This window comes from Protopterus annectens, chromosome 9.part0, assembly GCF_019279795.1.
Source record: "Protopterus annectens isolate FY-2018-M chromosome 9.part0, PAN1.0, whole genome shotgun sequence".
NCBI lineage: Eukaryota > Metazoa > Chordata > Ceratodontiformes > Protopteridae > Protopterus > Protopterus annectens.
In genome coordinates this window covers 1,821,395,337-1,821,421,066 of record NC_056743.1, presented here as the reverse complement: position 1 = coordinate 1,821,421,066, position 25,730 = coordinate 1,821,395,337, and positions in this window count along the sequence as shown.

The following is a 25,730-nucleotide window of genomic DNA, read 5'->3' as shown; positions in this document are numbered from 1 at the left end:
ACTTGCATGATAACAAATTACACAGATTTAGTTTAATAAAAGTTAAATAGTACTTGCTTCATGAGGAGGTTAGAGCCATTTGTAAAGTATCAATCAAAGTTAGAACTTTTTTCCCAAGGGTTTTTAGTTAATAGTCTAGGAAACAGTCTTAATTCTTTGTTTTTTATTTCCATTAAGGTTGTCTTCTCCAATAGACATATGAAATCTTCTTTGCTAGGAGCTGTGGTAGAATTCCATCTCTTTGTTATGCATTTCCTAGCTATAGCTAGTATAGTCCAAAGTAAAGGAAGGTCAGTCTTATTTGAAGAATTAGCATTATCAGTTATATTCAGTAATAACAAAGCCTTGGTCATGACAAAATTATCTGTATAAATCACCTGCAAGAAATTAATACTTTCCCAAAAGGATTTAATTTTTATACAATTGTAGAGAATGTGAGACCAATCAGCTTTATTGTACTGTTGACATCTCCAGCATAACCAATCATTAGAAGGATTGATTTCTGAAACTTTATCAGGGGTTAAAAAGGATGTATGAAGGAATTTACAGGTAAATATTATCCAATAATGAGAACAAGAAGTTAATTTTACTGAGAGCAGTAAATTAGATTTATTTTCTGAGGTTAGCTGAATCATATATCCTTCAGTAATATACTGCCAATATGCTGGTTTAGGTTGTGTTTTGTATTTTTGTATTAGATTATATAAATATGAAGTACCATTTTCCAATTTCTTATTATTATATAAAATTTTAAACAGTCTGGATATAAAATTTGGTGTATTTGAAAAAGAAGAATTGTTTATTATCCTACATAGATCCTTGGAGTACATCAATATATTCTGAAGCATTAACCATTCAAGAGAATTCACTTTGTAAGTTGACATCATATATTGTAAATCCCATACTTGCTGATTTTTTAGACAGTGTAACCAACAGATTAGATTGTTCTGTTCCCAAGAGAGGAATATATCTCTATGAATTCTATCTGAAAAGTTTTTATTAATGCTGAAGGGAATTAATGTTGCAAACCAAAAGCTTTAAATCCATATTCATGTTTATAAATTTCCTAAAATAGTCAAATAAATGATTTATTAAATTTGTCCTAGTTAGTTTAGTTATATTGTATTGATAATTTAAGGACAGTGAATACCATATTATATTGTCCTTGTCTAGAAAAGTAGAATTTTTAAGTAAATTGTTTTCATTTATTATTATAGTTGTATGTAACAATTTCCAATTAGACATATCATTTGGATTGATCCGTTCAACCACAATTTTAAGTAAAGTTGCTCTTACATAAGATTCAATATCTGGGAAATGTATTCCTCCCTGGTCCCATTGTCTGATATGATGGGTATATGCAATTTTGTTTCTTTTAGGAAACCACAGAAATCTTAGCAAATTGATGTTATTTTCTTAAAGTGAGTTTTCTCAGGAATTAACAAAGTGGCTTGTACAACATACAAAATTTTAGGGAGAAGAATCATTTTAATTAACTGTAATCTATCTTCAAAAACTATAAATAACTTATTATATTTACCCACTAGAGAGTCTATTGTAGCTATGATCCTACAATAATTAATATTCGATATATCTTGAATATTTTCACGCAAGTCTATCCCTAAGTATTTTATTGTTGAGACATGCTCTCCTATGATATGATTCTTATCTATTTGAAAATCCTTTTTTTATTTAATAATAAGTATTTAGACTTTTGTTTATTAAATCGGAGTCCTGAGATCTTATGAAATTTCTTTATCAGAATATCTAATTCAACTAATGTTTCTTTTGAATTCAATAGTGTAAGAAGTATGTCATCAGCAAAGAGCATGATCTTGGAGTTATATTGACCAAATATATTTATTCCTTTTATCTTTGGATTGTTTCGTATTAATATTGCCAAAAGTTCTATAGCTAATGCAAATAAAATGGGTGACATAAGGCATCCTTGTATAGTACCTCTCATAGCTTGTATAGTTTCTGAGGTAAAGGGTCCTAATTTAACATAAGTTAAATTGTTTTCATGAACCTTTTTAATAAATGTAATAAAGGAAATAGGAAATGTATAAGCTTCTAAGATTTTAATTAAATAATCCCAATTCAAGGAATCGAAAGCTTTCTCAATATCTAGTCCAATTATTAAGGTTTCTATATTTTCTTTGTTTAAATAATCAATTAATGTCAATATTCTTTTAATGTTATCATGTGAATGTCTATTTTGAATAAACCCAGTTTGGTCATAGTTGATAATTTCATTCATATGTTTTTTTTTTTATTTTTTTAACCAATATAGACATAAATATTTTCTAATCATTATTTAATAATGAAATTGGCCTATATGAGCTGCATTGACTATCATCCTTGTTTTCTTTTAAAATGGGTATGATTAAGGAGTATCTCCACGAAGGAGGAATTACTGCATGTGTTTGAATTTCAATAAATGTTTTATGTAGTAATGATGTTATATTTTTGGGGAATAGTTTGTAAATTTCTGTGATTAAGCCATCCATTCTGGGAGATTTACTAGTTTTACTTTCTTTGATTGTATCTGTCCGTGGTGGTGGTGCTGCGGTAGCGTTGTCACCTCACAGTAAGACGCTGTCCGGTTCGATTCCCAGCTAGAGCGTCTTCTGTGTGGAGACATGCATGAATGGGCGTACCTTCGTTGAAGGTTGTGCATCAGGGCTGGTAACTTGGCACGTAAAAATCAACTACCAATCATTAGCGGACCGGAGTTCCGCTGTGGCGACCCCTAACCGGGAAAAGCCGAAAGACACAAACAAACAAACTTTCTTTGATTGTATCTATGACTTCTTTGAGTGTAATGGGTTTTTGTAATTCATTTTGTAAACTTTCAGGGATTGGTTTAGTATTTGAAATCACATTTTCTAAAAGGGGATGTTCTGGAAAATTATTGTTATTTTTAAAATGATTTTTGAAATGACACTTGAAAGCATCTAGAATATCTCCTATTTCTGAAACTTTCTTATCCTTTTCTTCATGTAGTATATTAACAATAGCATTAGCTTTAGATTGCATTTTAACTTTAACAGATAAGTTATGTAAGTGTTTTGAAGAGGTGGCATAAGAATTTATTTTTAACCTCTCCATGGCTAAGTTAGTTTTGTGATTTTAGATTTCAATATATCTTTTATTTAAGTCTTCTATTGTCTTCTTATTCTCTAATAAATTAGGAGATTTTTTTAGATTTAAATAATGTGAGCTTCCTTTGTAGTTATTGAAGTTCTGATTCCCATTCCTTGATTTTATTTTTATACCAAGCAATCATTTTTACATATATATAAGCTTTTAATGAATCCCATAGCATTACTATATTTGCTTCCGAGTTGTAGTTTACATCTGCAAAGAAAGTGAATTCATTCACTAGCCATTGCTTAAATTCTTTATTTTTTGTAATATATGAAGGAATTCTAGTAAGAAAAGCAAGTGATTTAAAATTTATTTGCACTTTTAGAACTAGAGAATTATGATCTGAGAGGGGACAAGGAATTATTGTAAAGGAAGTAATTTTTGTTTGAAGATCCTGGGAAATATATATCTTTTCAATTCTGGTTTGGGTACCATATCTATAATCTTGATGGGAGAATACCAAGGAATTATAACATTAAAGGTATCTTTTACTTTTTATTTATTTTTTTATTTATTTTATATTTGTTGACCGGGTTAGTCTAACTGGATATATGTCCATTTTCAGTAGAGGCCTGGGGAGATAAGCTCCGAGGAAGCACAAAAATATAATCACATATACAAAGATTAATATCATGTTAAACATTGCTAGAAAGAAAGACCAGGAATAATCTCAGAGTTCCAGGGAGATAAGCTCTGAGGAAGCTCGAATATAATAACATATACAAGATTAATTTCATGTTAAACATTGCTAGAAAAAAAGACAAGGAATAATCTCAGTGGTTGTTTGTTTTTAGTGTAGTGCTAAATAAAAAACACAACATAATACAGATGTAGTTGCAATACAACATGTAAAGGATAGCAGCTGAGTTAAATAAGTTATTAGTAAGTGGGTTGGCATAAAGAAGGACAACAAAAGTATGAGCTGCAATATTCAGAATATGTGTTACAAACAGGTTTAATTAAAGAAGTTATGAGGAGATAATAAGAAAAGATCTAGAAAGGAATACATTTGTTGTTACTAAGAAAAGGAACAAGAATATAGAAAAGAGTAGAGTAGGTAGATCCAAGGAAGAAAGGTAATAGATCAGTCAAGTTTAGAGCAAGGGCATAACCAGTGTGTTCTGAGAAAAAGTTTCAGTTTGTTTTTGAAGAGTGATATTGAGGGAACAGAGAAAAGTTCAGTAGGAAGAAGGTTCCAGGATTTTCCAGCAGTATTACAGAAAAGAGAGTCTCCAGCCCTGTTGTTAGATTTACAAATATTTACCAGAAGTCTTTGTGACAAACGTAAGGTCTTAAGATTGTTGTAGGGGACAGTGAGGGTAGATAGTACAGGGGTATTAGTAGGATGGTAAAGGGTTTTGTGAGCAATGGTAAGTTGGTGGAATTTAAGCTGATTTTGTAATTCAAGCCATCCTAGTTGCTTTAGGTTGATAAAGCGGTGGGTTCTGAAATGGTTTCCTGTGGCAAATCTGGCTATGCTATTGTAGGCACTTTCCATTTTATTAAGGTTGATTTTAGAGAGGTTAGTGTATATGGGTGAGGCATAGAGGAGAGTAGAAATTAGGCGAGTATGAGCAATAGTTATTCTTGCCGCAGGAGAGAGAAAGGCTTTGATTCTGTAGAGAGAGCCCAGTTTTCTGTTAACAGATTTTAAGGTGTTATTAATATGGGTGTCAAAGTTAAAGTTGTTATCTATGGTGATACCAAGTAGTTTGTTAGTTGAGTCTGGGGATATAAGAGTGCTGTTATTGGATGTTACTGTGAGGTTTATTGGGGGGACTTACTAGTAGGAGTGAAAAGGAGGAGTTTAGTTTTTTTGGGGGGTTTAGTAGGAGACAGCATTGAGTAAACCATAGTTCAACTGTGTTAAAGACCTTTTGGGTGAGGGAGTAAAGCTCAGATATGGATGTGGCTGAGCATGTAAGTGTCGAATCATCTGCATATTGTATGCATGTAGCTTGGGGGATTGCTAGGTGAAGGTCGTTGATAAATATAGAAAATAGGAGGGGTCCTAATATGGACCCTTGGGGGACCCCTATGTTAATGGGTAGATTGGTAGATAGAATATTATGCCAAAGCACGGCCTATTGTCTGTTTTCTAGATAGGATTGGAACCATTTTATAGCAAATGCATCTAGTGACATAGATTTGAGGATATTTATAAGTATCTGGTGATTTACCATGAACGCCTTAGACAGATCTATAAACAGTGCAGAGGAAAGCCTATTAAGGTTGCGGTTTTTGCTGATACAGTGAGTGAAGGAAAGAAGGGCAGCAGTAGTGCTGTGTGAGGGTCTGAAAGGGCAGTAGTAGTGCTGTGTGAGGGTCTGAAAGGGCAGTAGTAGTGCTGTGTGAGGGCCTGAAAGGGCAGTAGTAGTGCTGCGTGAGGGTCTGAAAGGGCAGTAGTAGTGCTGTGTGAGGGTCTGAAAGGGCAGTAGTAGTGCTGTGTGAGGGTCTGAAAGGGCAGTAGTAGTGCTGTGTGAGGGTCTGAAAGGGCAGTAGTAGTGCTGTGTGAGGGTCTGAAAGGGCAGTAGTAGTGCTGTGTGAGGGCCTGAAAGGGCAGCAGTAGTGCTGTGTGAGGGTCTGAAAGGGCAGTAGTAGTGCTGTGTGAGGGTCTGAAAGGGCAGCAGTAGTGCTGTGTGAGGGTCTGAAAGGGCAGCAGTAGTGCTGTGTGAGGGTCTGAAAGGGCAGCAGTAGTGCTGTGTGTGGGTCTGAAAGGGCAGCAGTAGTGCTGTGTGAGGGTCTGAAAGGGCAGTAGTAGTGCTGTGTGAGGGTCTGAAAGGGCAGTAGTAGTGCTGTGTGAGGGCCTGAAAGGGCAGCAGTAGTGCTGTGTGAGGGTCTGAAAGGGCAGCAGTAGTGCTGTGTGAGGGTCTGAAAGGGCAGTAGTAGTGCTGTGTGAGGGTCTGAAAGGGCAGTAGTAGTGCTGCGTGAGGGCCTGAAAGAGCAGCAGTAGTGCTGTGTGAGGGTCTGAAAGGGCAGTAGTAGTGCTGTGTGAGGGTCTGAAAGGGCAGTAGTAGTGCTGTGTGAGGGTCTGAAAGGGCAGTAGTAGTGCTGTGTGAGGGTCTGAAAGGGCAGTAGTAGTGCTGTGTGAGGGTCTGAAAGGGCAGCAGTAGTGCTGTGTGAAGGTCTGAAAGGGCAGTAGTAGTGCTGTGTGAGGGTCTGAAAGGGCAGTAGTAGTGCTGTGTGAGGGTCTGAAAGGGCAGTAGTAGTGCTGTGTGAGGGCCTGAAACCATGTTGTGAGTTGGAAAGTAAGTTATATTCGATTAGGTGGTCTAGCAATTGTTTATGGATGCATTTTTCCATGATTTTAGCTAGGGGAGACAGAAGGGCAATGGGACGATAGTTGGAGAGTTCAGTGGAGTTACCTCCCTTATGAAGGGGCATAATATGGGAGACCTTACATATGCTTGGGATGTGTCCTTCACTGATGGTTCTATTGATAAGAATGGAAATGGGGTATGCAATAGAACTGGCTGCCTTTTGTAAGTATTCAGTGGGAATCTTGTCAGCTGAAGGGGTACATGGTTTGAGCTTTTGGATGAGGGCTAGAATGTATGTAGTTGGTACTGGTTGGAAGAGAAAAGGAGGGGGTGGGTTAGTGATATAGTTGGATATAGGTAAGTCCTGAGTAGATAGCTGATTAGTAAGATTTTGTATGGCCTCAGTGTACTAGGTATTAATGGTATTAGCAGTCTGTTTCGGATTCTCTTGGTCTGTGTCTTGTGGGTGTGGTGTGATGGATTGACCTGGGTGTAATAATTGATTAATACTTGCCCAGAGCTTTTGTGGTTGATTATGGTGCGTCTGTTGGAACTGTAAGTAGTAGTTTCTTTTGTCAGTCTGCACTGCTTTTTTAGTTTAGTTTCTTAGTTGCCTGAAGTTTTGTTGATCTACTGGGTTTTAGTTGATCTTGATTTGTTCCAGTATTTATTTCTGAGTTTGATTTTTTGCCTGGTTTCTTTTGAAAGCCATGGGGAAGATTTAGTTCTCATTCTTATAGAGTGAGTTGAGGCATGGTGGTCTAGAATGGATAAGAAGTTAGATTTAAAGTAATTGACAGCTTTCTCCAGTAGGAGGTATTTTAAGGGAGACCATTTGCATGTTCTTAGTTCCCTTTGGAAGAGATCGGGGTTAAAGTTTTTCTTGGTTCTAATTGTCCCAGATATGGTTGGGTTGGGTAGGTTGGTTTTATGCCTGATGACGTAGGTTAGTGAGTGGTCACTTACATCATCTGGGAGGGTACCAGATTCACGTGTCTGGAGATGATTATTTGTGAGTATCCTGTCTAAGATACTTTCTTTATTATTAGGCTTGTGTATCCTGGTAGTGGCGGTAATGGTTTGTGAAAAACCAAAAAGATTTATATGGCCTGTAGGGTTTAAACTGCTAAAATATTTCCAATCAATGTTAAAATCACCTAGGATGATGGTTTCTTGAGGTAAATTATGAGATAGGCAACAGAGGATATTTTCTATTGTTGCAATATTATTACCAGGAGGGAGATAGGTACAGATAATAATAATGAATTTGACTTTGTTAAGTTGGAGCTTGGTAATAAGAATTTCAGCATTGGAGACTTGAGCTGGTAACAAGTTGTAAGTAGTAATCTGTAGGCTGGATTAAAAAAGGATTGCTACACCACCACCCTTTTTGGTTGTACGATCAAGTCGCAAAATACTATAACCAGGTGGGATGATTTTATTGTCTTTAGTTGAAGGTTTTAACCAAGTTTCTGTTAAACAAAGAATGTCGAAGGAGTAGACATCTAGAAGAGCATGGAGTTGTGTAACTTTGTTATTAAGGTTACGTATGTTGAGGTAAGCTAATAGCAGTGAGTTAAGTGGTTTAGTAAAGGAGTGGATAGGATGGAGGTTGGGGTTATGGAGTTGAGTAGTAGTAGTAATAGGGCCTGGGTTGGGATGAATGTCACCATCTTTCAATAAGAGTCATAGAGATTGAAGTCTAAGATCTGGGAATTTAGTATATAGAGTGAGAGATTTTCTTGGCTTGGGAGAGTCATATCTAATGTGAATAATCCTATGGAATTTTGCTGGTAGAAAGCTAGGAATGGATGTTATGTTAATATGGTTATTGAGAGTAGGTAGAGTAGGAGAGACAGATAGTGTGTTGGGGTGGAGAGTTTGTGGATATATTGGGTGTTCATAGGAGGTTAGCAGGTAAGCTAAAGTTAGGGGTGGTAGAAGTATGAGTATGAGTAGCCTCTGTAAGAGGGTTGAGTAGGGTGGCAAATGCATCTGGGAGGGAAAGTTGTTAGGTTGTAGTTATTGGTTTGGAGGTATGCTAAGTGTGGAAGGAAAATAGGTGTAGGGTGTGGTAGGAGAAATTGGTAGAGGTAATTGAAAGTAAGGAAGAAAGGTGGTAATTAGCAATGGGAGGGGATATGATTAGTGTGAGAGGGAGAGGGTGTGGTTAGCTGGTATAAGAGTAGGACCCTGCGTGGGTGGGATTTGGGGGTAGGGAGGGGAGTGGAGTGAGCCCACAGGGCGAACGGAGCAGGTAGAGACAAGTGAAGGAGAGAGTGGAGAATAAACTATCAGCAATGCTGATAACTGAAGGTAAGTAGATGAGTCAGGCGTGGGAAAGATCAGAGGTATATCAGTAGTCTGTGAGATTAGAGAAAGAACAGGTAAGAGTATGCAGTTGAAGTAAGGGGTAAGGGAAAAAATAGTAGCAGGTCTACGACCTAAGGGGTATTTTGTGTGAAACAGAGGAACACTACAGAATTATTAAAGCTTGAGATAATTATAGGGAAAGAGGGTGCCACCTAGTGGGCAGATCCAATATTGCAGGTAGATATGTAGGGAGCTGGCTGGTTTAGAATGAGGGATGGAGTGAATAGCAGCTCAGAGGGGGGTGTACATGAAGTAGAGGAGGTTAGTTAGATTCAAGGTAGATAGGAGGGGGTAGTAAAGGCTGCTGGCTGTTTAGGCTCATAGCTTACTTTATAACCCCTGAAGCAAGTAGTAGACAGTAGTCAGTTTTAAAAACAGGACTTAGTCAACCACATACTTCCTTGCTTCCTTGAGAGAGGGTGCAGGGCAAAAAAAGGCAGTTTAGATGAGGCCGCAGAATTGGATAGGGTCCTTTGTCACCAGGTAGGTAGGCAGTTAGAGACTATCTCAGGAACAGCACAGAGGAACACAGGGTACTTTGGAGAGAAAAAGAAGATAAATGTAGAGGAGAAAAAAGGTTAGCACATCTTACTCAGTAATGGCAATAAACAAATAATTAGCTTTAAGGATTCGGTCCCTTTTTCAGTAATTTTTCAGCAGCTTTTAGACGTGGAGATTTTTTATTAGTAGTTTCAGACATATAATACATACAATTAAAGTCCCCCCATTATTAAATTACCTTTAAATATGCTTGTAATTTGATCTAAATGCTTTTTGGCTGTCCCCATCCCAATACCCGGAAACCAATATAGGTTTACTAGTGTCCACAACCTGTTACTAAACTTCAGAATGACTATAGCTATAAGGCCCTCATTGTCTATATATTTATGTATTATTTCAGGGTTTAATAAATCGTCTCTCCATATAATTATTACCCCCCTCTTCTTTGTTTTAAAATTGGAACATGCTAAGGTCTTGAACTCATTTGGGTTCCATGTGAAATTATCATTGCTCTTGAAATGTGTTTCTTGTAAAAAAAAGTATTTGTGATCTATTTAAATTTAGATATCTTAGCAAGTTAGATCTTTTATTTGGAATATTTAGACTATTAATGTTTCACGATAATATAGAAAGGTCCATATCAAATTATTTTGAGGAAATATTTAAAGGTGTCATTGACTTTACCTGAAATCATCTCCTCCTTAAAAAATAAAGTATTATTGATTAGTACATAATCAGTTATCTCAGTGAAGCATGTTATCACTAAGGTACTCAATAAGTATACGTCAGGCTCAGTAAAAATAATGAACAATTTAAAAACTAAAATAAATTCTGAAGTTAAAGTAGTTAGCTCATTAATCCCTACCCACCATGGAATGAAATACATTCCTAGTCCAACAGATTGAAACATCTGGTGAACTATCACTCTAACTTCCTTTTCCCATTCCTTTGAGCTCCATATATACTGTAAATAATCAAGAAGTCTAATAAACAACTATTATTGTGATTTAAAAACATTTGGTTGTAGAAGGCATTGTTTAATATGAATTAACTACTATATCATTACCATCTAAACATAGAAAACAAATGCAGTTGAATTATACTAATTATTAACTTATTCAGCTCATTGTATCAATATAACTTTCCATACTGGATATGAATTCACTTGTGTAAACACACAGACACTTTAATCCGTAATCACAAGGCTTGCAAGCAATAACATAAATTAAAAAAGAATATCAGATCTTATAATATATAAACATGTGCTTTCAAGAACCGTTCATCAGATTTAAAAGAGGCTGTATAATTACCTTATAATCTAAATATAGGCTTAATCTTATTATATTTCAGCTAATAGTTATAGTAATGCTTTAGAAAGGCATTCAAAAAAATGCATATGTTTAAATTATCTAAGTGGTGTAAAGCATAGTAGTTTCTATGAATGTGTTGATCAGGTACTTATATCATTTTAGTTGCTTGGTTTACTTTAATAATGATTTTGTTAAAATATGGTTCAAACAACTATCAGATTTAATTTTATATTCTCTTGTACAGGGTATAACTAGATAAGGGAAATCTAGCTTGTTTCCTAAAGTGTGTTGAGAACGTGCTTCTATGGGGTACAAGTATACCAACAGCCAATCAAAACCTTATCTACTCATTGTTATGACAACATTAAACTACTCTGCAATTGTAAAGATAGGAGAAAACTTTTTCCCTAGCTCATGCAAACTGCAGTCTAAATAGGCTTTTATAAAACTTCACGAGCACATATTTCCCGCTCAAACAACCGTCTAGAAAATGGAAGAGAGAGAGAAAGAAGAAAAAAAAATGGCTCAAAACACTGACACTCTCCCTCGCAAGGAGCACACTACCCCTGACCCAAAGACACCAGGGTCAACTCACATTGTGTCCATTGCACCTTTAACCCCACTCACTGCATACTATCTGACTTCATACAACACCAATTCACTCGACCGACTGTGCTTCTCCAATCTGACCCGACACAAATGTACATCAGTTCCACATAATCTGTAACTACAACCAACAAAAACTGCACCATGCAGTATCAATTCAGAAGGCAAACAGTACATCACCAGAATTACAACAGTTCCCGGTCTCTATTCCACATAGAAATTCCACCAATTATCCCCAAGTAGAGATTGCCAAATACTTCAACAAACCCTGCCCAGAAAATCACTCCACTGTCAGCCAACTTCCTGAAATAGAAACAATCATCAAGCCATTCCAAATAACAACTATTTCAGTAATGCAACCATCTAAGAAACCCAAACCCTACTTTCAGTAACAATTTTTTCCTCTAACTGCAACAATAGTCCCAGTCCTTGCAGCAAGCACACAATGACAGACCGTACAAGATTTCAAATAGGGCATAACCCTGGAGTACAGCTTTTCTTCGTCAGTGCATCTGAGGCAAGAAGCAAAAAAAAAAAAAAAATGTTTTTCACCATAATACCAACAGCGATGATTACGGCAATACTCTCCAGAAGCATACACATTGTTTAAGGCCATTGCTAAGACCCCAGCTAATTATCAATGACTGCAATGTATATATTATGCAATAGGCTGTAGGCAGTATAGCAAAGGTCAAAATAAATAGGTATGCAATAATTGTCATTTATGCCAGGGAAGGAAGTTGATGTTTTAATACTGTAATGAATATAAATTAATGTGTAGTCTGTGTGTATTTGCAGTTCATTAGATCACCTCTTCCATACATTACTCTAATGCATCGTCCAAAGGCAGGACATTCGTTTTCGCTTAATTCAAATATTCAAATAATTCTATGCTGTTCCCGATCACAGTATGTTAATTACTAATCGATCTTACATTTTAACATGGAATGAAATTTAGGTAGCATATTTATAATGTAAAAACAAAAATAGAAAAAAAAAATGTTTTATATGCACCTAGACTGACAACCACACACCAGTTTGGAACTATCAAAGCCAATCAGATAAAGCATATATATATTTACTCTACCATTACTAAATGATAAACAAGGTAAACTCCAGATTTATATTATAGACAATTTACTGCATGTAATAACTGCAACTCGAAACGAGTCTCTTTCTTAACATCCTCATTCACATCAGCAATGAGGAAATACCTTCTTGTTACTTTAATTTTAACTGACGGATCTCAATAGCGTTTCTCCATTTAAAAATGGGAACGTTTCGTAGCTACAAGAACATTTCATTAATATAGTCTAAAAAGGCTATAAGTGCTACTGTATGAGACTCAGACTGAAAATAACAATAAGCATTTTAATAAAAGGAAAATTGATTAATTAAATAATAGACATGACACTAGTAGGCTGAAAAACATAGTTATAAAACATAATAATTTAACTTTGATATTACTAGATTAAATAAATAGCTATATTAAGTAGGAGAAATTTTTAACATTTATTTATTAAAACAAAGAGAAGAAAAGAAAAGAAACTTAATAGGATGATAAGACATGTATAAATAGTTATAGGAAACATACCTTTTCTTGTATATATATATATATATGTTGTGAATAAATGCATGAGATTAAAGGTATTAATACATAGTGAGACCATTCAGATGCTTTTAATAGTTAGGTTGCAGTTGACACTTTGAAAGATTTCATAGAAGTTGGTACTTTGGATTCAGTTTTCTGTTTCTTTTTTTTTTTTACATCAGTCTAGCCATTTTTGTCAGTGGTTCTCTTCAGGGATGGGGATGCCTATTCCATATCTTCTGAAATGGTTATAATGTTATTGTTTTCAATGAAATGCACGGCTTCTTCCAGAGTGTTGAAGGTTCTCATCTCAGGTGTATTATTTTAATTTTTGCAGGAAAGGCTATTTGAGCTTTAATATTATTCTGTTTTAGAGTTTTTATTAGAGGCCATACCTTTTTTCTCTGTTCCAGCACTTTAGTGGAGTAGTCATTGTCAAATCTTATTGTGTTCTGGTTATATTTTATAGGACTTTTCCTCCAAGCTGTTTTTAACACCAGTTATTTGTCCATAAAAGATAAGAATTTACTATAATTGATCTTGGTGGTATGATGGATGTTGATGAAGTTGTTGCTGAAGTTCTATTCCCCAGAGCATGATGGGCCCTTTCTATTCCAAAGGAAAAACCTTCTTTAAGATTTAGAACCTCTGGTATCCAAGAGTTTAGGAAAGATATAGTGTCCCCTCCTTCTGTTTTCTCAGGTAAACCAAAAATCCTGATGTTTGACCTTCTCTCTCTATTTTCAAGATCATCTAGTTTGTTAGATAACCAAGTATTTTGCTTCAAGAGAAACTCTGTTTGAGTTTCCTCCTCTTTGAGCCTTTGATCAATGTCAGTCAAAGAAGTTTCAATGTTTGTTAACTTTGACTGGTGTTGCTGAAGTATTTCTTTGAAGACTTCTGTTTGCTTCTGTGAGTTCTCTTCTAGGTTCTGTAGATTAATCTTAAAATCATCTATTTTTGTTGATAATTCTTGTAATGTGGTAGTCACCAGTTGTAGTTCCTTTTTTAGTGTCAAGTCAGCATGAGAATTCTTTAGGTTGCTCATCTCTTCAGATGCTGTGTATAGACTTCTAAGTAATTTGACAGGAAATTTCTTTTAGAAATCCACCAAAATTTCTATTTAGTTGCTTTAGACTATTAACTCATATTTGTAGTAGTTTTGTTAGTAATAGATAATTTAATTTCCTGAATTTAGTACTAATCTATGGAGCTCCAAAAAATGCTTCTTTTCAGTTAGCCATTCAGGCTCCACCCCCCATTTTCTATTTTTAGATGTCTGGCAGGAGTCAGCTGTCTATATGTGAGCACAGCTTGGCATTGCTGCTCTCCACACCATGCAAACATGCAGTAAAAAAATAAATAAAAACAGGGACACATGACACATCATTGAATTGACATATTACACATTTGCCACACTTCACAAATTACTACAGTAGTGGGTACCATTGCAGGAAGCATCAGACTCATTTGCAGCCATGGTTAGCCACTAGAACTCTCCCTACACTGATCCAGTGTCCATGTTCCTCAGCTCTCCCTCAGCAGAGTGCCATCATTAAAATGCATGGCACGCTGCTGAGGGGGAACCATGGCCGTGTACATGGATCCATTCTGTGTAGGTTCTACACTGTGCCTACACAGATTTTATTAAATCCTGAAGTAAATCTATCCAATTACCTTACCACTACTGAAATACAAGCCAGTGCAAAGCTTCATCAGTAGTGGTGAAAACTAACTGCAGATTGCAGAGAGCTTTTTAGTCTATTAATCTCAAAATGGACCACAATATGTTTGACTTTATTAGATGGAGGTGTTTTGGATAGGGTTGGGAAGCAGGTGATGCCATTCTGTAAAAGACAAGATCTTCTCTAAAATCTCATGGTATTAAGAGGAATAGTCACCATGTAAAATGGTTACATAAAAATATATTGCAATTATAATTTAAATACTGGCATTGTTTTATAATAACAGTATATGCTTCCCATTCTAAAACTTGGCATCAAAATGTTAGTGTTCAGAAGCATGAAACAAAACATTTTGATTTTGCGTTTCTTTAGGGGAGGTGTCTTGGGTTTTAGGTTATTGGACATTTTTCACTTAGAACTCATTATTTTAATTTTAAAAAGTTTCCATCTGTTAAGCTATTATATCATAGTGACTGTAGGCAAGTCGTATTTTCTTAATGGTGGAGTCGGCATTATTTTGTTCTCTTGGGCCACAAAGTCTCAAAATAAATAAATAAATAGAAAGACAAACATATAAATAAATAAATAATACTGCCTTGAGATTGTATTCCTTAACTAGTAATCATACAAAGAAACTCTGCTCTGCAGTGTGACATCTGACATTTTTGAAGATGCATTTGGCTGAATGAACTACTCCTTAAAGTCTGATACTGTTGTTAAACTCAGCAGTAGGTTAGATGAAAAAAAACTTTTTTAAAAGTGTAGAGTTTAATAAAAAAGGTTCACCTTTATAAAATTGCTATCTGACTACCACAATAACAGTATTTCTTTGTTCTTGTTTTGCTAATTGTATAGCAAAGGTACTGGTGAAATTATATTGAAATGATGTAGCAAAAAATGTTTCCCCCGTCTTACGAATCAGTTTAATGTTTTAATACAGCACGAAAGCATCTTGAGCTTCGCAAAATTAATGAATTTAAAAATGTGAATTAGTGACAAAAAATGCCAACTTACCAGGCTCAAGGATGCACAAACAATTAGTCTGCCATTTGATTTTAGTGCTCATCAAAATGGAAATGGCAGAAGCTAAGAGGTAATGATTCTTATTGCCTGTTAAACAAACAAATTTATGGGTGTGAAAGCTATAAACAAATACTGGAGTTCATAGGCTTGCGGTACAGGGAAATATTGAGGTGCCTTGCCCACATTCCCTGTTTCCAGAGGCACTATCTGTTTAAATGACTTGCTCAAAGGCAAACAGTAAGCACCTGAGGGGTAAGGAATTCAACTCTATACCTAAGAAACTACAGCTCACAGGCTTAACTCTCTGTCTAACTGCCAGGGTGTCTTACTTCAAAAGAAAAAAATATCAAATGCTTCTATGTCAGACACTTATACTACAGCAAAACATTTTCAAATACTGCCACTGAAGTAGAACTGATAGAAACTGGATAAAAATCAATATTCTAGGAATACTTCAAATACAGAATCTCTTCCGAAGTTGTAAAGTGCAGTTGTATAAGTAAATGTACCTTAACAGTAGCTGTTTGAATGACTACTGCTACAGTAGCCTAAGCCATATGGGTTATATCCTGCAAGGATATAACAGCTGGCAAAATTTCAGTGCTTCAGAGACAGTTTCACACATCCAAACCATTAGTCAGCTCAAGCTGAACTGACTAAAAAGAGAGGTGTGAATGCCAATCCCTTTATAGCTTTCATGCTAACAAAGAGAGGGACACTGAGCCTTAAAAGGACAATGCTAGGTGCACAAAAAAATAAAAACAACACACCAAGAAACAAGGTGAATAGAGGGAGGGAGCAGTTACTGCAGTAGTGATCATTCGAACATGTACTGTTATGGTAAGTTTACTTACACAACTGTATTATGTTCTTTATATTGATCACTGCTGCAGTAGCCTATGGGATATGGGTAGATTAACATAGCTTAAACATTTCATGAGGTGGAAGGAGAAGATTCCAGGTGCCCTTGAAGAATGGTCGTAGCTAAACCTGATTTAAAAGTAGAGAAAGACATACATTCTCCAAAGCTGACAGAAGTGGAGGAATAGGTGAAGCTTCTGAAAATTCCTTCTGTACCAGCTCATTGTAGTTTGTGACAGACTGAGAAACCTCAGTGTTCTCCTGCTGAAAACATGGGACTTTCTGGAAACAGTCTCGGAGACAGAAAATCATCCCACTCCACCTCAAAAAATCCAAATCCATCAGGACCACGAGAGCTAAAGACTTAAACCTCGACACAAGTATGAATAGGACATGCTGGAGGGATAGATTCATAACCCAGAGGCTTCCCATGCTTTGGAACAGGATCCCAGTTCATATTAGGCAGAGCCCCTCACTGACTCTCTTCAAGAGAAATCTTGATGAGTGGATGGGAGATCGTAAGTTTACCCCAGGGGTCACATCTGTGTCACTGCTAGACAGGGGCACAGTAAACTAATTCTATTATATAAGGGGACCTTCATTGTGTCAATACTAGAAAAAGGCACAGTATTCTAGATTTATTCTGCACATTTTTTGTACCATTTCATGGGGTGGCAAAAGCCACATCACTATGGCTAGGCTTACAAATGCCCCAGGGCAGATAGCCTAGTACTATACTATGAAACTATGAAACTATGGAAGAATCAAAAATCAAGCTCTCCTCTGAGTCTGAATCAGAAATCTGAGGACAAAAATATGTATATATCCCTGCATTTTCCTATCCAGATTCATAAGCCAGAATATCTGCAGGAAAAATAGATATCCCTCTTTCTTTTAACAGAAACTATTTTATAAGTAAGATCCAATAGCCTGAATCAAACCATGAGCCAGAATAAAAGGAAGTTTATTTTTCCCCAGAAAGGAACTTCTCTGCCCAGCAAAGGAACAGCACAAGCAAACCGTTGATCTTCAAAAACCTGAGAGGAGTGTACTCTTCAGCAGCAGGAAAGCTCTGAAGGGCTTGGCACTAAGCTTGTGTTTTTAGTCAGCTCAGCTCGAGCTTACATTGACTAATGGTTTGTTTGCATGGAAGGTGCACTGAAGCTCTGGAAGCTGGCCAGCTGTTATATACCTGCAGGATATAACCCATATAGTTTAGGCAACTGCAGCAGTGATCAATATGAAGAACATCTGTAGTTTATCACATTCTCTTTTAGATTATCTTGGGTGGGGTGGGAGGAGTAAAGAAATAAAAAAGATGCAGGCTTACTGTTTTCTCAAAGGCTGAATGTGATTTCCAACATATATAATACAAGGTGCATCAGATAGATATTTTTTTCTTCTTTTAGTCTTCCTAACCCTGTTTTATTAGCTTCATAAATTGCGATAATTAACAAAGGCTTGAATTTTGTTTTATATAATGCTATTAATTTGTTTAGCAAAATAATAAACTTTTCCCAGAAAGACAAATTTGTTAAATGTTGTTTTTAGAGAACTCTGAACCTTAATTTTCTCATACAGATGCTTCTCCCTTTAGATTTTGTTTTCAATTTACTTGGCATGCCATTTAGACTCAGTCTTCACAATAGATATACTCGGTATAAATGTTTCTGAGTTACATGAATTGGCAACTGTCAGCTCCCCATATAGAAAACTATTTTGAAAATATACATTTTTGGAAGATAGTTGCTGCCACCCACACTTGTTAATTAACACAATATCACAAATCTCTGTTCCATGAGCTAAAAAGAATCTGCTCATATCAAGCATATAGTCAAAAAAAATATGGTCACCTATCTGGCTTGATGATAGGTGATATATGTAAGCAATAACCAATGATGTGGTGTGGTGTATTGAAGATTTACCCACAGTTGGTGTGGTTTAATCACGAGGGTGAAGCCCGAGTGATTAAATAAAGCCAACCATGGGTAAATTTCAATATACCACAACCACAGAGTTGGTTATTGCTATTATACAATGACATTATTTAAGAAAAAAATACTTTTCTTAAATAATGCCTTTGTATAATGGCACATTACTGTTCTTCCACTGGTTGTGGTAGACTGCTTCCTTGTTTTGATGTACTAAACATCCGTATGGGACTTGCGTTCCACACATTCCCAGTACATCAATGCTTTGAAATGGAAGCAACGGAGAAAAGAAAGTCTCCATTGCTCCATTTTTTTTCTTTTTCTTCATTTTTATCTGTTAAAAAAAAATGTTTATAGCACTTTACATCAACGGAAAAAAGTCCGGGCGACCGGACCTTCTTTCTTTGGTATATTGTGGGATTTACAATGGGCACGCTGGCCAATCTGCGTGTATGTTTTGGAATATTAATGGGGGGGGGTCATTGTATAATTGAGAATTAATTCTCATTCATACATTTTTCTTTAATATTTGTTAGAGCTTCTGAGACAAACAACTTTATGGATATGGAAGGTATGGCAAATACTAGAGTGTCTTACTTTAACAGAAAAGAGTATGTTAATGATTATCTTGTATCTGTAGATCTCGGTTTAGGAAAAGTGAACACATTGTTCATTATTTTGCAAAAAGGGGTGTAATTACAATACCCAAAGTCAACAGGGAAAGCAGACAAATAGAGAAATGTAAGCTGTTTTTTTCTTTTTCTTCTGTGAATTCAAACTGGTTATTTCAGGTCTACAGACACATTGCCTGTTTCAGTGACTACTTAATATATATATATATATATATATATATATATATATATATATATATATATATATATATATATATATATCTTCTTTCGGCTTTTCCCGGTTAGGGGTCGCCACAGCGGATCATCTGTCTGCTCATGTTTTATACAGGCAGCTTTTTATATCCCTGAACATCTGAGGTACAGATAACATAAAAAATGTTTTGAGATTACTGCTAGTTTTACTTTTTTATACTGAAGTTTTTATATAAGCAGTCAAATTCTAAAATGTAATTGATTTTCTTACTTGAAAAATAAATGGAAAGAAAGATAGAAATAAAGACAAAATGAATCATAAATGTGTGGACTTTGTACCACAAAATCAGAATTATCACTTCAGTTTTGAAGCATAATAAAGATTTTTACAGTCATTTGATTATAATTAATGGAGCTGTATCAACTAATTTTATCTTTTTTGAATTTAGAAACGTTATTTTGTATTGATTATCTCCTACTGATTTAGAGCATAGATGGAAGTGTGTTAGAGCAGGAGACATTTGAAAATGTAAAATTATACTATACTATATTCTGGTTAATGAAATTGCATTTTTGTTACTAGTTGAAGTCCACAAAACCTATATTTAATGAGATAAACATGGGTTCTAGTTAAATATTAATACAGAGGTTGATTGTGCCTCTGTAGTAGGAGGAATCTGACTACATATTGCAGACAGCTTTGAGGCCTTTATCATTTTCAATATTCAGTCTCATTGAATTTCATTAGTAATTATATATTCAATTTTTCATTTTTGTCATCTATTTTGGAATCAGAAAAACTGTAGCTCAGATCTGAAAAAGGCTTACCTCCTTTTAATGATTGTTTCTGCTGTGCTGTGTCTTTTTTTAACACATGTGCTTTAATTTATCCTGTGAGTGTTTATTATTATTGGGTCACTTACTTAGTCTTTCTGCTGTATAACTTGTTTGGTGAAGGGATATGGACCTTAAATCTATACCATTGACACATATTTATATCTGAGAGGTAACTGGCTTTAGGGACATTGGAGCATACAGGAAATGCACACTACAATCTCAGGTCATGGCCACGCCACCTGCCACACACTAAAATGTTTTACTCTCTACAGAAACAGCAACAGACCAATACTCACTGCCTCCTCAAGATTTTTCCTATTAGGCTTAGCACACACGCGCGTGCACATGCACACACACACACACACACACACACACACACACACACACACACACACACACACACACATAAGAATGTTTACCCAGACAGTTTATGAATGCCTCTCCACTTTCATTATTGTACCTTATTTTATTCATTATTTATTTATTTATTGACATTTGGTAACTGGGAAAGTTCACTGGGTCAGAAACCCATTTTCAGCATAGGCCCGGAGATAAAAGCTCTAAGAATGGTTACAAGACATGGTGTCATATCACATGAGCATGTATATACATAGTATATAAGGAACATCAGTTACAATTATACACCATACATATATATATATATATATATATATATATATATATATATATATATATATATATATATATATATTTATTTTATTATTTTTTTAATGTAGAAGGATAAATTCTAGAGCGATGGTAAAAGAAATCTAGGGGCAGTAACATAGATGTGTAAACTAAAGGACATTATTTGATAGTGACTAGTGAGAGAGACAGTGACCTGTGTATGGTGGTTTAGGTGGGGAGGTGCAGAAACATGTTTGATTAATAAGGAAATGGGATTTTAGTCCAGTTTTGAAGGCCTTTAAGGAGTCTGTTTGAGTAATGAAAGAGGGCAGTGCATTCCAAGCTTTGGCAATAATGAAGGAATAGAGGCATTGTCCTGCACATTTATTGGGTTTGGTTATGCTTATGAGCTGTTTGCTTGAGGATCTAAGAATGCATGTAGGAGTATATGCATGTAAGGGGGTCTGAAGAGAGGGGCAAAATTAGGGTTATATAGTAGTTTGTGGGTAAGTGTTAGTTGGATATATTGTAGATAGTGGGAAAAGTCGAGGCAGTTTATACTTTTTAAGGCAAGGCAATGATAAAAGGCAAGGCATGTTTCATTTTATGTTTATGTTATATTGTTTCTGCTTTTCAGAAGAGAATTATGACTGGGTTTGTTATCACAACCAACTTATCATGTATTAAAGAAACGGATGCCAAGAAATTCAGCTTGAAGCATCCTTTCAAGAGCACATAATAATGTTATGATTGATGAGACCTGATCATAATTATGATTATTTGTAATGCATGGTGCTTTATCTGCACCATATATTATGATTTACAGAGAAAGGTATTGGAGCACGAAGTGTTTTACTGACTTTCAAAGCCTTGGAAAGCTGTTAAAGAACAACAATGCTAGATAATGGCAGGGAGAAACAAAGTGTCCCTTTAAGGAACCGATGACTTTAAAAGCTGTTTAGGCATTTCCCTCTGCCTCTTTGTTGTTTATGTGTAACATAGTAAAGTATCTAATAGCTTTCAAAGCTGTTTTGTTTTTTGTCTCTGTTTTTTGCTGGTTAGCACTGTCAGCTCTTAAATCATTCAATCCAGTGCAGCTCTTTTGAGTGTGTACCTTTATCTCACAGTGGGTGTGGCTTAACTTATTCCTCCAGTACAGCTCTTTTGAGTATGTACCTTTAACTTGCAGTGGGTGTGGCTTGAAACTTTAAAAAAAACTGTAGTTATCACCTTACAGTTCTAATAATACTCATTGACAGAAGTCAAATATCAATACAAGTGTGTTTGCCATCATGTATGCTTCAAGATAAAATATTCTGATACCTTGTATACAGCTTAGTTTTGGAATTATTGATGCAAATATGAACAAGCAATATTTGGCGCCTAGAGGTGCAGTAGGAGGTAACTGCAGAAACGCCTGGAGGCGCACCCAGCTGTAATCAGTTAACCTTTAACATGAGACCTGAGCTTAATGGTGCTTAGGGATACTTAACAAAAGCACAGTTCTGATATCAAAAAAGTACTTAATAAGACAGTCCTTCATATACCAGATTTAACTTAGAAAGGTTTTCTGATAACTAAGCTTAGAATATTCTCGAAATTTCTAAAAGTTTCTTTCATTTTCTGGCCAAACTAATTTCTCTGAAAACTAAGTATATAAACTTGAACATTTCTAACACTAGTTTTAAAAACTATTTTATCAAACTTGGTAATATCAGTCAGGTTAATGCTTACAGACATCATGGGGTCCTGAATGGCTTGATGATTTACTTCTGAACTGTTATCAAAATTCTTCCCGTAACATCCATTTGATTACCTTTACATACCTATCTGGTATTTTTTACCATTGAATAAAAATAAGTACTGTTGATAATGCCCAAATAAACCTGAATTCATAAAAATAAAATCCCTTTGAAAATAATTCAATAATTATCTGGCATGCCTTAAAAAGACCAGTTAATGCATCATTTTGGATTTGTTTTGTTTGTCATGTTAGTATTAGAGGAGTGGGTCATCTAAATTTGTATTGGTAGAGTATGATTCAATAGTTATGGCGATGTCTCATCAGAATTGTACAAATCAAACACTATAAATTCCCAAGAGGCATTGTTGTGTGTTATCATATCACAGAAGTAGAATAGAATATTATTCCAATAATCTTTTTTGACAATGGGAATAAGCCCCTAAGGACTATCACAATGTCAAAAAAACATTAAACTAATTTAATTTACGAGAAAGCTAGACATCTATATGCAGATCAGAAAATATAAGATGGCTTAGTTTAGCAAATGTTTTTAGATGGCCTCTGGCTATGATCCATGAATCTGTGTTTCCTGTCATCAGCAATATTCTTTCTTGAACAGGCTTAATTTATTTGCTGTCAGTTTTTCTGTTCATTTTTATTTCAGGTCATTTAGAGGAGAAGCAAACATGTTAATTAACTAAATAAATATATTATACCTGAAACATTATCAATTCATTTTTTATTATTTACTGACACATCAGCCTACAAGACTACATTATAGCCAAACATACTATTGTTTTTTGTAATGACTTAATTTTATAATAACTCATCCAACTATTATATTTATGCATACATTCCTTTTTAACAATCATAAAATTATCATTTCTTTCCAATGTACAAGTATACTACATGTTGATTGGATAGTGAAGGCTTCAGTAAAAAGCAATACCTATCCACTTGCTTACTAAAATTCTAGACTTTTCCAGTTATTGGAAACAGACTTTGGCAGTCTTCTGTTATCAACATGTATAAAATGCGTCTGCTTAAAGCTTAGAGACTTTCATTTCCATTAGAATGATTGCACGACCATTAATGGTTTAAAATCCTTACAGTCGCTACCTTTGTGTCATAGTAAAAATTGCAACAATAATTCATCATCTAAATCTATTATATCTCAATGACACAAATTGTGTTTCCTGAACAATACCCACTTAAAACTACTTATCCAGCTAGTTTAAGCAGAGGCCGTGAATTTAGATTATGTTGACTTTATTATACACATATATAGATTAGATAGATATAGCTCTCCCTTTCTGTCTTTATGTATTTATTTATATATGTGTATGTATATATATATATATATATATATATATATATATATATATATATATATATATATATATATATATATATATATATAAAATGTAGTAGTAGTTTCCTTTTGTTGAAAAAAGTCATGGCATCTGCATTGTTGAATAGGTATCTAAGCAGATGTGTTATAGTGCTATCAAGTAATTGATTACAACACATATTTCTAGTTAATATCCTTGTGCATTATTTTAAATCATTCTCTCGTAACATCTCATTTATTATCTCATATCATATATGCAAATGAGGGGTTACATAAGAATATACGTGTGGGCCTTTACCTTTACTAGAGTCCATAAGTCTTTATGGAATTGCTGCCCTAATTCCGGAGACAAGTTTAAATTTGAAGACTGCCCCTATAAAGATAGGCATGTCCAAATGCCATACCATAGAGTTTTGGCATATAGAGTAACTCCCCCATGTCAAACAGGGTTGCAAACATTCATTATTTGACTCCAACACACCAGTAAAGCTAAAACCATTGTAGTATTATGTTGCAAGAATGTACACAGCTAGAGTGCTTGCTGTTGGTGAACAGTTTCATGGTAAATATAATTAATGTATGAAAAAGTAGACAATTTGTTTTTGTAATATTTCTTCCACTCTACAGTGGTACAGTGAAAAAGTTCTTGTGCACATTTTTGTGTTAGTATACATTCTTCACTATTTCTGTTGTCTCCAAGATTATTCCAGTCTTATTTATGAGCAAAAGCCTTTGCCAATTTCATCTATTAAGAAATACATGATAAGTAGAGCCTCTGATCGGAAAGTGCCCAGTCTACTAATGGAGAAGAACAGAGGACAAGTATTAGCGCTGATAAAAGTAACAATGTAGTTTCAGTAAGTCCAAGAGGATGTCCTTCAACTGAGATGCTAGGAGATAAAAGGATCATTTGATGTTTTAAACAATTTTATACTAGTGGAACTTAGAATACAAGAACTATGAATAAAGGCAAATGTGAAGTGGTTAAAGATGAAAAAAATACAAGAGTACACATTAATATTCTGAGAATTTGCAAACTAAAATGGACCTTCTATTATGAATAAGAACATTGCAAAGGAACAGAGTAGTGGTTATAATCAATAAAATGTTGTCAAAATTAATGCTCACTTGCAAATGCAAAATGACAGAATGACCTCAATCAGTCTCTAAGGTAAGCATTACAACATTACAAATTTATGCAATAGCTACTGATGCTAAACAAATGGAAGTTGGCAAGTTATATAGTCATATGAGGATCTGAAGCACCTTATTGATGTAACACCAAAAAGAGAATACATTAATCATAGTAATAGGAAAGCTAAAGTTGGCAGTCAGACAACAACTGGAGTAAAATGTAAGTTTAAATTTGGTACACCAAATGAAGTTGAACATAGAGTAGGACAATTAGGCCTCAATAATTCAATTGTTATAGTAAATTCTCTGGTTCACTCTCTTTCAACATCCTAAGAGATGGGTTTACACATGGACAACACCAGATGGTCAGTATCAAAATAAGACTGACTATATACTTTGCAATCAGAAATGGAGGATCAATATGGAGAGAATAAAAGCAAGGCCTGGATTTGACTGTAGTTTGAACTGCCAACTTCTCATCCCAAAGGTTAAAATAGAATTAAAGAAAAAGTAAAATACACCAGATGAACTGCATACAAGTTCAACAGTATTCCATATGTATACATAGTGGTGGTGAAGAAAAAAATGTAGGGGATTAATTCTGGTGAATAGAGTGGCTGAAGAACTATGGATAGGTGTTTGTGGTAATGTCTAGGAGGTGGCAATAAACATCATTCTCAGTAGAAATAAGACTGAGAAGGCAAACTTGCTGTCTGTGAAGGCTTTAAACGTGACCAGGGAAAGGAGGAGAACAAAGGTCAGTTGACAGTGAGAAATATGTCCATCAGTTAAATGAAGATATTAAAACAAATATCTTAGTATCAATAAATATACATCCTTTATACAATACTGGAAAGTTTTTAATTGGAAATGCCTGCACAGAGCATTCTTAACCCCAGATAGAATCAGTAAAATTAGTTCT